Raw genomic sequence first — 13405 nt, forward strand, 5'->3', positions numbered from 1 at the left:
ATATTAGAACCATATAATAAGTTTCTTGTTCATATTTGATACATGTTTGAAAATTGTTCGAACTAGCCATGTATTAGTAAAGTTCAAATATGATAAGAACATTGATCGAAGAAAGTTGGAGCAATATTAAAATATGATTCAAGTATGAATCAATATATGTGTGAAACTTTGTTAGAATAATGATAAAAGTTGGTTCAATCATGATAAGCTCATCATTCAAAAAAAATTTGAACATAGTTCAAATATTATTCAATTATAATTCAAGAACTGTTTAGTCATGGCTCGAAGTTTATTTGACTATGGTTAAAAGATTGTTTGATTATGATTTAAGAATGATTCGATCATGATTTAAATAAGATGTATAACATAGCGAACTATAAAGTTGATACAACATAGTTAGTGCAATCACAACAAATGATATTAGGAGATATAATACAATAATCAAAAGACAACATAGAGCATTTTGAAAAATATAACACATAGTGCAATTTAATTGTGCAATTCAAAATACTTTAGTCAACATCCATAACACAACTAATATAAATTAAGAAGTAATATAAATGATATTAATAAAAGAATTATTGTACATAAAATTGATAATTTACATCATAATAATAAATAAACTTATGGCTCTATAATATTATAAAATAAATCTACATATAAAAGATCCCTTAATAATTGAATGTTATTAGGTGCAACTTATGAAAGATTTCTCATTGATCAGTTATCTTATGTATTGTTTTGCATATTATTTATAATTATCACTACAAATAAGATATAAAGCAATCATCATACATGTACAAAAAATGTTGTAAATTATTTAAACGTTTTGACTGAATTACCTTACTGTAGATCTTGGAACTTCATATGTAGTGGTAAAACTTCATGTAAGGAGATTAAGGCAAGTTCATATTTTTTATCAAATAATTCTAAAAACTCAATAAATCTAGGTAAGACCTTGTAGAACACCATCATCATTTCATGTATCACAGTCTTAGAAGGTTATAGACATCATGCAAAATGAGATTTTACAATTCAATGAAATTAAATCCTGATTATTGAAAAATATATGAGTTTTTTAATCAATTGGTGACTTGAAAAACTTCACCTCCTCTTCAATAGCATAATGAGTATCAAATTAGGTAACTCGAAGAAGTCATTTCTCTTAAGCTTATATGAAGTGGAGACAGTCTATAATACTAATCAAATGATTTATCATACATAATGATGTTAGATCCATATATTTTTTTATAATGTTAGTTTCATTCTCTTGTTAGCGAAACGAATCAATGCGCTACAAAAATATAAATTGAAGTTAGTATAAATATTAATGGCACATGGATCAATGGAGGACAATTGCTCCTCACCAATCAAGCAAAGGGGATAAATGACACTTGGATTTATAGGCTTGTGCCTCTTCCCCAATGGGTGGGTGTAAATACTAGTTTATAAAGAATAAATGTGCTGCACAAATATAAATTGAAATTAGTATAAATATTAATGGCTCGTTGATGCATGGAGGACGATTGTGTAATACATGCAGTGGCACACACTTGCACATGTTCTAACATGGTCTGGTAAGAGCAATGAAATTAAACTTCTGCATTCATGTCTTTTGCATTTGTTTGTGAGTGTTTTGTATACATGTGAGTGTGAATCTATTTTGAAGTGGGTCCTAGAGGTCTGTGTGCATGTTTGTAAAATTTGAAATTATTCCCTTGGGAGCACTGCAGTGCTAGGTTGGTAGCGCTGCAACATTGAGCTCTCTAATATTTTTTTTTTTTTAAATGAAGTAATGCTACAATGTTGCAGGGTTGTGCTCTATAATGGGGATAATGAGGTGTTGCAGGGTAGAGCGCTATGGCACAAGGTGAAATTTTTATAAGAATATCAAAATCCATTACACACTCATTTTACCAAAAATTATTACTCCCCCTTTTAAACTACTAGAGAGTGAGGGTTCTAGTGAGAGAAAGTTAGTTTTTGATGATTCTGGTCCATTTTCTGGTGTCGTCTTAGTTTAGAAAGTTGTTCGTGTTGAGGTTGATTACATTATGCTCATCTCAATTTTAAAAAATATAAAAATTAAAACTTTTTATTTAATTTATACATTTGGATATGGGTATAAAATAGGTATAAATCAAATTTGTACAATCAAAATGCAATTCAAATCAAACTCAAATTAAAACTCATAAAAAAACATACTGTCATGCAGTATGTTGATGTGCACCTCTTCCTCTTCACACGAATGAGCTAAAAAAGTTTCCCACTTCTTCTCATAGATGAATTTCACCTCTTCAGTTTTTCGCAAGATGAGGTCCATGGTGCTCTTCCTCTTTCTCCCATTCTTCTTCTAATTCTTTCTATAACTTTGCTAAATCAATTGTGGATTAACTTAACATTTAGCATTTGATCTATCTATACTACTATTATAAGCCCACATTTTTATTCCAGATTCACACTTCCAGTTCAATGGGGGAAAAACTGCTTTCGATTCCTTCCTCACGTGAGTTTCTTGGCTGAACAATCCTTAACCTTTAATTATCTTGCAAGGTAGGAGTTATTTTGGTGAAATACTTATCTTTATTTAATTAGGTTTTGAAATGATATCTCTTTTCATTTTAAAGCAAGTTGCTGCATTGATTTTGGTTGCTCCTGCAATATTTGCCCCTCTTATTATGAAGAAAGAAGCAAAGGGTGGAGTAGTCAGGAAGAGAAAAAAGGCAGGAGATGGAGATTTAGAAATGGCTGCAATTGAGAATCCTTTTTCCAAGATTTGGCATGGTTTGTGTAAGCTCCGTGGGATCGTTGTAGGGTTTATACTTGGAATGCTAAATAAAATGACTAATATGGTCAGTTCATTTTTTGCTAAGTCGTGGCTGCTTTCATTATTTCAGCATTTGGTATTATGCTGGTGAGTTGAATGTTTCATTGATATCCTTTTGTTTAATTGTCTTAAGATTTTGCCATACTAAAATTGAGATTTATCATTGTAATTTGTTTATAAGAGAAAATATGATGTGCAGCACAAGGTTGAAAATGATTCTGGTGGATGATAATTAATAAAGCATCACCATCAAAAGCTCATTAGTTAGTATTTGCGCTTCGAGTTATTATTGTGGTTTTATTTTTGGAAATAATAGATTTAGAAGCCGTTTCACAATGAAAACTGGTGAAACAAAAGTAATTTCATCCATTTAACCAGACTCATCACATTTGATATATAATATTTATATAGATAAGATTGTTGTTCATATGAAATTGAATAAACTTGTCCCTTAACCTTCCTGAGTACTGATAATTTGAAGATGAGCGCTTTGGAACTTCCTTATGTTTGAAGCCATTGATATCTTTGAAATTGGTGACACTCACAGCATGTCAAAATATTATTTAGATATGTTAGCAATGCTTAAAATCACATCATAAAATAACTTGGATTGCTCTAGAGAAAGGATTAGCTGCTTTGTTTGTTTGCAGGTTGGCACAATTGTTTACAAGAGAACAATGATTTTGATTTTGTTCTATGAGATGCTGAAACATTGTGATGATGGATCATTTTCAGGAAATCCAAGTTGGGGAAACAGTGAGGCGTTTGCCATATTGTCAACACATGTTTCATGTACACTGCATTGATAGCTATCTTGTTAAGAATGGTTGTTGTCCTCTATGCAGGAGAGATATCTAATCTTCTTATACAGTATTATTGCTTGATCTATAAATTCTTTTCATTCTTTTTTTTCAATACAACTTCACTTCTTTATCTGTTTATGCTTGATAAAGACTTACTTTAAATATTTCCACACCAATATATATATACTCTCAAATGACTTGAAAAATTCTCTCATTTGAGAGTTCTCTTTATCAGAAATCGCTTCTCCTCGAGTAGCAAATTTTTTGACAAATCAAGTTCCAAATACCAGAGATATTGAAGAGCTCGCATCAAGTAGAGATTATTGATTTTCTCCATCTTGGGTACCCAATCATGGTTGAGGTCCAACCACTTATTGAGTCATATTCTTCCTCTTTAGGATAGCATTTCTCTTGTCTGAGATATCAATCACTTACACTCTCTAGCATGAGTAGGTTGAGTAATTTCTTGGCAAAGAGAGATAGTCCAACCAACATCCTACGTACTCTGCTAGAATGATGAGTAACAAGCCAATAATGATTATATATAATTACTTTTTGTTAACTAACTCGCTGAGCCTGAATGAGAACCTGAACAAATATTTCACATTTCTTCTTTATTGTTGATGTCAAAGATTTTGATAAAATTATAATTTAATTCTAATCTCACCTCTTTGAATGAGATAATTAGATTCTTTCCTCATGCTTTAGGTGCTTCTTTCAATACCAACAAGAGATCCATTATATTTTATCAAAAACTTATTGGTAAGTAAATCATTCTCTTCATAGTTAAATTGAGAATCTTTCTACCTCTTGTTTCATGGTTAAGAAAAATAATGAAAACTTTTCTCATAGAAGAGAACATAAAATACATTTTTTTCTTGTATGTCTTTAACTACTTTATACTAGGATTTGCGTTTGTAAACCAATTGCATATTTTTATTGCTTAATTTAAGCAACTATTAATCTATTTATTATTGCATCAAAAGAAGTAGATGCTTTGTTAATTAAAGAAAGTTAAGTTACAGTCATTGTTATTTTGACTTTGCTGTGGTAGTGGTTCGAAACTCAGTAATTGGGCAAACCATGTGAAAGTGGATGAGTAGGAAATAGTGTTTCCTCAAGGCAATAATTTGTTTGCTTTTGTGAACTAACTCACCATGAAGATGTTTCATGTGATATTTTTAGTCTCCATAATTAATGCAAACTTAGTATTCTTCACTCTCTTGAATCTTTTCTAGATCTATTAACATAACACAATGGAGAAAAAGTATTAAAAAGACTTGGTTAGAAAGTATTAAAATTATTATTTTTTTATTATATTTAAATAAAAATTTAACTTTTAACATAACACAATGGAGAAAAAATATTCATGTAGTTGGTCGAATGTAGCAGGAATGCTTGTTATTGTTGTTGTAGTACTTTATACCTTGGGAAAGTTAATTGTTTTATATATTTTGCTTGATCTTACCTGAATTCTGAGTTGCATGATGATTTAAGATTTAGAGCAGCGTTCTTCTTGAAGCTTTGCTTGATTTATGTGGTAGCAGAGTTTGCTTTTACTCGCTTTTAAACAACATAATCAAGTTTTTTTATTTTCTTCTGTTTAGGCTTTCTGTTAATTTTCTTATGCACATGCTTTATGTTAATAGTTGTCTTATTAGTTCAATGGTTTCTTAAATTTTTCCAGGCTTTGATGAAGTTCAGCTGGCTGGAGGGCTTGGTAGTGAACTGGAAAGAAACGAAGAAGAAAAGGTTGGAGCTTGAGTGCAGCTAGCGGCTTGCTTCGTCGTGGGTATATGACGCCACTGTAGCGATGGCAGTTTCGATTTGAGTAGAGAGATTTCGGGCAGAGCACAGGTAATGATTTCACCCCTTATTCATTTTTTTTTTTTTTTTTTTTTTTTTTTTTTTTTTTTTTTCATTTTTTTTTTTTTGTTATTTTATTGTATTACAAAGGTCAACAGAGAGGAAGGGTTTTGTCTGTTATAACCTGAGTTGACAAATGGATCTTATTTATATATTTAGTTGATATAGTAAATTAATAATGATTGATTTCTTATATATTGAAATGATCCATTCTTCTACAATTTTTTGTTATAGAGTAATGTGTAATTTTCAAAAATGCTTTGTTTATTAAAATACTGTCATTTCTTAATTTTGTCTGATCATTATTACATGCCAAATGTCGAACTACTGAAGAGTCTTTTAACTTTTTCCTCTGTTAATTGTGCAAGCACTTATATTGTAATAGAAGGAAGAAATATATATTCTCTTTTTTTTAAAAAAAAATATTTTTGCCCTCATTTTTTTTATCAATGTTTAAAAATATGTTATTTTTCAGTAATATAATTTATAATTAGAATTGCTTATAGGGATAAAATTAATTTATTTATTTTTTATTACAAAAAATATATTTTTTAAAATTTGATAATATAAATTTTTATTCACGTGCACCTATAATAAAACTAATAATCCCAAATCTCGACTGCAATTTGTTCTTTTCGAAAATTATTTAAATATTTTAAGTTACAATATTGCATCAGGTTTTCATCTATGTAACAAACTCCATTTTTGTGAATTGCACTAAGTGTCATAATAATTTCTATTTACAATTAGCCTTTTCTCACATAAATAGGCACTTTCGTTTTAAGTGAAATTTCCCTTCACAAGATTGTGTTGGGAAAATAACCCACACAGAGTTTACAAACAAGAAAGAGAAAATGCAGCGGAAAAAAAAAAAAAGACTCAGGATTTAATGTGGAAAATCTAAAAAAGACCCTAATGCCACTCAAAACTAAGAAATTCACTATGAAAATTGGGAAAATTTGAACACATCTCTTTCTTTCTTGCTCTCTCCTTATCTCTCTTTATTTATTACACTATTCTCTAAACATTATAGATAAAGAGACAAACGTAAAATGAACCACTAGGCGCAACACTTGCAACATTGTGGCACTAGGTTTGGAGTTCCATGACACTCCACTCTATATCTCCAGTCTGATTGACAACATAATACCGTCAAAATCTAGAGTGTTGTGATGCTTCTCTCTGCCTATCTCCAACCCGACTATACAATGTCGCAGTGCTATACGGGAAAAAAAATGGGTTCCTAGAGCCCAAGCACATGTAGGACCAATGCAACCCCTCAATGAGCTCAACCAACATAATTGAGGTCTCATACAGTAATACAACTTGATTGTTCGATGCAATTAGATTCTACACATAGCTAAAAAATTGTTCTAATTGTGAGTTAGATTTTTCTATTTGGTAAAATAAATTACCCATTTTGTAAAAAATCTAATTATTTGATATAATTTCCTCTAATTAACTGATAATTATCTTATGCCCTAATCTGAATTCTCACAAAGAATACTATCAAAATTTTAATTGTTGTTTTTTTTTCCTTTAAAAATAATAAGTTATGTCGTGGAAAAGCTACAAGAATATTCTAACTTTTCATTACTCATCATTAGTTGTTATGTTAAAGCTACAAGCAATGGCGGAGCCAAAAATTTTAATCATATGGGGCCTAATTTAAAATAGTTTTGTTTGTTGTCTCATTTTGAAGGTTACAATACATTAAAATATTTCTGTTTTCCATCTCACTACCAAAGCTAAGAGCAGCTATAAGATCAAAATTATGAATGCAAATAACATGACCCTTATAGCTTATAAGACACAAACATCTGCCACGGGAGGTCTTCATTTGGGGGCGAGAGAAGAGCGAAAGGGAAAAACGAACCATTGATAATTTTCATGTATACATAAAAAGATGTTGGCGACTTCTCTGGATTAATAAATAACTTTAAAAGGAAGAATTACAAAAATTAGTGCAGTTTCATCGTTTTGCATGCGGCCAAGTTCTCCCCTCCAACTCTATGTCAAAATCTCTTTTCATCATTCCGTCCACAATGAAAAGTCATTCCTCCCTCTCTCTTTCAATATTTTACCCCATTAGTCTTTCTCTCTCTCTATACCTGAAGCATTGCATGGTCTAGGTAGAAGGTGGATTGAAAACTAGAAATGGAAAAAACTTGTAATAAATAAAATGAATGGGAAAGTTTTATATGTGGGCTTATGTCAGCCTTTGTTCATTAATTGTTGATAATATGTATATAATCCTTTTGAATAAGTGATTTTTTAAGGGGGGCACGTGCCACGCCTTTCCCCCTTCTGTCTACAAGCCAAATCTGATGGCCGACACCTTCCAAAAAAATTGGATTGATAGGAATGCAATTAATTTTTAAGATCATATCAAAGTAAAACTTAAGAAATAATCAACAAGTTGGTAATATAATAACAAGCCCGAGAAATAAACATTTGTTTCCTTCTTTATAAGTCAAACCCTGATTTGATTTGTTCTTCCACCACCTAGTCTTCCCTTAAAACAATGACTTATATTCTAAACTGAATTCCTAATAACCTCATTGTGCATAATAATCCACCGCCTATAAAGCCCCACCTCCACTAGGCTTACTTCTCCAAATTATCCTAAGCAGAGCTTCAAAGTTCCATTCTCATGGCTATTTCTTCTTCCCTACACACTTGTTATATTCTTCTCAACCTCTTCTTCTTTTTGCTTCTAATAAAAGAGAGTTTTCTAGTATCAGCGCGAGAGCTTGCCGGAGTACACCATGTCATTGACGTCAAGTCACTATTTTCGAGCAGCCCCTGCTCCGTGCCTGATAAAAGTTTGCGAGCAATTTCAATAATTTCTAAATACCCTATTGGATACTATTTTTTCATAAATTAATTAGAATAATAATAAATCATGAAGCAATTAAACTCATTTGATAGATATCACAAGCTTAAGCTGATTTTATAGATATCTCAAGCTTAAACCTTATGCAAAAGTAAAAAAGCAAACTCAATACGTACTTAATTAGTTGTTTAAATTGTGACAGGCACAAGCCCTTCCAGGCTCAACGTGGTCCACCAGCACGGCCTATGCTCATCCAGGGCGTGCCAAGACAAGCTTTGCCACGTGGAGCTCCTCCGTCGGGACCAAGCCCGTGTCGACTACATTCACCACCATGCCGCCAACACCAATGCCCGCCTCAACCCTGTTGGCGGCTCTCTTTTTGCAGGAGTTCCGACAAGCATCGGCCGTGCTCTTGGTACCAACAACTATATCGTTGACATAGGCCTAGGCACCCCTACCAGGTCCTTCTCAGTTATGTTTGACACCGGTAGCGATCTCACTTGGACCCAATGTGTCCCCTGTGATAACTGTTATACCCAAAAAGACCCATTTTATGACCCAACCCAGTCATCCACCTTCACCGACATCTCATGCAACTCAAACTATTGTACCCAACTTGATCGTCATGGTTGCTCCTCTACCTCCACCTGTCTCTACGAGGTAGAATATGGCGACGGTTCTTATACTAACGGCTCCCTCATTCAAGATACCTTGACATTCTCCTCTGATACTATACACAACTTCCGCTACGGTTGTGGACATAATAATAGCGGGAATTTTGGACAAGCAGATGGGGTATTAGGCCTTGGCCGGGGGGGGCTGTTTCAATTATTTCCCAGACAACTCAATTGTATGACAATGTATTCTCATATTGTCTACCATCAGGGTCCAACACAATTGGATATCTCGAACTAGGTAGCTCTGTCGCTGGTGTGGAGTATACATCGATGCTAACCAACCAAAACCTACCATCCTTGTACTTCCTCAAGCTCATTGCCATTTCTATTGGGGGTGCAAGGCTTGTCCTTTCACCTACTGTATTCACCGGCCCTGGAACCGTGTTAGACTCTGGCACAGTGATTAGCCACCTGCCACCCACTGCCTACTCTGCCCTCCGTAGCATTTTCCGACAAGAAATGATCAATTACCCAACGGCACCGCCACTGTACAATCTCGACACATGCTATGACCTCACTGGCCACTCAGAGATAGACGTGCCGGAGATATCATTGATCTATGATGGCGAAGTGACAGCTAACTTAGATGTCATGGGGATAGTTTACGTGGAAAGTAATTCTCAAGTGTGCTTAGCCTTCACTGCAAATAATGATGATAGTGAGGTTGTAATCATTGGTAATATGCAACAACGCAGGTTCAATATAGTCTATGATGTGGGGAACTTAAAAATTGGCTTTGGGGCTCATGGTTGTAGCTAGTGATGGATCGATCGAGTTGATAGTGTTAAATGCAATGTATTGATGTGGCTAGAATGAATAGGTTTCGTCATGTTGGCAATAAAATTGAGGCGAGTGGGACAATAAATGTAGTCATGAAAAAAAAGTTTAGTTGTATCCACATTTTATGAAATAATTAAATATCAAATGAAGACAACTTTATATGAGTTGATGAAAACCATTAAGATGTGCTTAATTTGGGTGATGACATTAATTATTGGAGGTAGAATTTTGATTATCAGAGGTAAAAAGTCAATTTTCTTTGTAGAAGAGCTTATACTTAAAAAAGAATAAAGACCGCTTGTTGTGATGATTTTTGTTCAGTATCAGGCTCTTACAAAGTGAAATCAATGCATATTTTTCTTCAACTTAACCCTTATGATTACCATTTTGGCTTCAATTTTTATTTTTGTTATGGTATGTAAATGGAAGCATTTAAGGCTTGTGAGTTTTGCCAACCCATTGGGCCATAAAACTTAACACCTTAAAGCTTTGATGCAACCAATCCCATATTCCTTAAATATGGGGACATTTAGGCTAATTTAGGAAAACTCACATTTAGATCACATACACAACCTTAGAACATAATACCTCTTGTTGATAGCCAAAGCTCTCAATCAATAGATCAATGAGAGCAGCGTAATGATCAATTATGTGATTTATATTTTTGTAATTTTAATGAATTTTTTCCTAAATATTATGCACCCACACAACAAAATTCTGACTCCGCAATCATATGCATGCATCATGTATGTGTATGTTCATCCATAATTATTATACAATTCTAAAACCTATGATGATCCATAAAAACAATTAAAAAAAGTTCTAATCTCCAGCTCATGCTTCAGTGAGTGGGGCCAAAGCCGTTGACATTAAAGCCCTTTCCAAAGCGTCTTAATGAAATTTTGCACTTCATCGATCTGATGAGTGATATAATTTGATATGTTCCAAAAACATTAAGCTTTTATAGTAAAATAGAAGGGTGAATTAAGGGGGAATGAGCAGACTAATGCTCTCACTTGAAATAATTTTTAAGTTTTTATATATCAAACAATTTCAATTATATAAATAGAATTTTTATAAAAAAAAGTTTAATTTAAATAAGAATTATATTTTATGAACCCTATAAAATTTTAGAATTTAAAATTATAAATAGCTATTGAAGAAATATTGATAAAATTTTCAAAATAATTAATTTGTGTGTTTGATTAAAAAAAGCTATCAAAGAGAAACTCTACATCACCAACAAGCTCTCTACAATATTGATTTGGAGCAGCGCTATGATACCAAGGCACTGATTTTGTTCTTCGATGGACGTCTGCTCATTGAAGACAACTAGGACTATGAACGTGCCATTTAGACCTTCCTTGAGTACATGGAGGTTGAACCGGACAAACAAGTGAAGTATGCTGCTTGTAGGTTGAGAGAAGGTGCTAGTGCTTGGTTGGTACAATTGCTGCAAATGAGACACAAAGAAGGGAAATTACATATTCGGAGTTAGTATAAGATTTTGAGCAAATCTTTTACCTTAAATATCCATATTGTGTGCAAGGGGCTCATTTTGTAAGTGAATATAAAGAAGAATTCTATAGGTTGAATTCATGGAACAATATGAATGAATCTCATATTCAAATCATTGCCTGACATATTGGGGGCCTAAATGACATCTTATACAACAAATTGGAGTTGAGCTCAGTGTGGTCATTATCTCCGGCTGTTAATTTTGCGTAGTAAGACAAAATGCAACTCAACCAGCATTCAAAATCGCACTTAACTTGTCATTAGTTCACTGAATTAGCTATGGAAGGTAATAAATAAAATAACCACTGACTAAAATGCATGTAGCTCCGTCACAAATCAAATCACACAACCATCCAAGCTGCGATTAATCAGGATAATAAATTGAACCCAAAACTTAGAGTACTGACCTATTAAGCCCAATACACTCAAATATTTTCAATGTTTTCAATTCGGGCATAAATTTAATGAGTGCCCGAGTTTATAGGAGTTACAGTTGCTGGAGGTAAAGAAAAATGAAGAACAAGCTAACAATGACATTGACGGAAATGTGATATGGCAAGAGATGAAGTAGAAGATATATAGATACTAATTCTATTTAAGGATTCATTAAACTATGGTTGCAACAATTATTTTTTTGTGTCAGACAATATCATCTTCTAAGAGGATTAAAATAACTTTGTTGGGTTCGAATTGGACAAGCGTGAGAATGTTGATGGCTCGATTTCTTCTTAGATAGCTTCTTGTATTGCTTCAAATTCATCTTGAATGCTTTTGTTGGTCTTTTTTTCTATTTTGACATATTCTCTATATATCTAGACTTGTAATTACAAGCTAGATATATTTTACCTATATTTTTTTTCTTTTTAAAAAACCTTCGAATTTTAATTGAAAAAAACTTAGAATGGTTCATAATTTTCATTGTTGTTTAGAAAGCATATGAATCATTTGAAATGGGTCAGAACACATTTAAAAGATCATTTTGGTTGCTAGGAAAACACTACAAAAAACATCTATTTCTAGCGAAATTTCTGACACATCATAACTCGCCGGAAGTAGCAGTGGGATTACAGGAGGATTTGACGATGGAAATCTTCACGGTATTTTTCGACGTTCTTCCGGTGAAATTTCTGTCATAATTTTACTAACAAAAAATCTATCATTAAATGACGTCTGTTTTAAGTTAGCCGGCGATCTTTTCGGGCATAATGTTTGCCAAACTTTTACCGGGGGGATTGCCACCGGAATACCGTCTTCTTGTTTAAAACCGGAGGCATTTACAGGTGGAATTTCATCGGTAAAATAACGACAAAATTTTTTCCAGAATATACCACTACTCAATCTCATGCGAAAACCCTCTCCCATTCATAGCTCTTTATGACTGCTTCCAATCAGCCATTCTCGATGATTTTACTGTCTAACCTCCTCGCAAAGGTCGTTCATCCTCTCTACTAGCCCTTCATCGGTGTTTGGTAAGTTTTCTCTATTGATTTTACTCTGTCTAACCTCCTCGCAAAGGTCGTTCATCCTCTCTACTAGCCCTTCATTGGTGTTTGGTAAGTTTTCTCTATTGATTTACTCTCCGATTAATTAAACTGATATTACTAGCAAAATTATGATGGATAGCTCCGTCGCCAATTCTAGAGGAAAAATTTGTCGAAATTTCCTGCTAAATATTCGTAGGTAATTCGGCTCAAAATGCGTGTTTTTCTACCATCATCATGTCTAAAATCCGCCAGAACATCGTTGGAAATTTTTCTAGCAAAAATTTTTCGTTGTAGGCCACTTCCAGATGCGTGTTTCACTGGAAAAAAAATCCTCATGAAAGCTTTTTTTTTTTTTGACAGATTTAGGATATTTTTCGGTGGTAAATGACCCCAAAAATAGATGTTTTTCCTATAGTGAAAGGTAATATATAGTGAATGAATCTACATACAAAATTCCATATTTGGACTATCATAGTCTACCGTAAGCAATTTCGACAACTTAGCTACAAAGGCAAGAACGAGCATCAAGAGACTACATGACATCTCCAATAGAGAAAATAGGAGCAACCAAGGGATTCAGATCACCCTCCTCACTCACTTCAGTATTTTCAACA

At 33.2% G+C, this 13405-nt stretch overlaps 1 pseudogene; it reads left to right on the forward strand.

The window, feature by feature from the left end:
- The first annotated feature begins 1569 nt into the window (after positions 1-1569).
- LOC110110665 lies at positions 1570-9768 on the forward strand (annotated as a pseudogene).
- The last annotated feature ends 3637 nt before the right edge of the window (positions 9769-13405 follow it).

This window comes from Dendrobium catenatum, unplaced genomic scaffold (assembly GCF_001605985.2).
Source record: "Dendrobium catenatum unplaced genomic scaffold, ASM160598v2 fragScaff_scaffold_1639, whole genome shotgun sequence".
NCBI lineage: Eukaryota > Viridiplantae > Streptophyta > Magnoliopsida > Asparagales > Orchidaceae > Dendrobium > Dendrobium catenatum.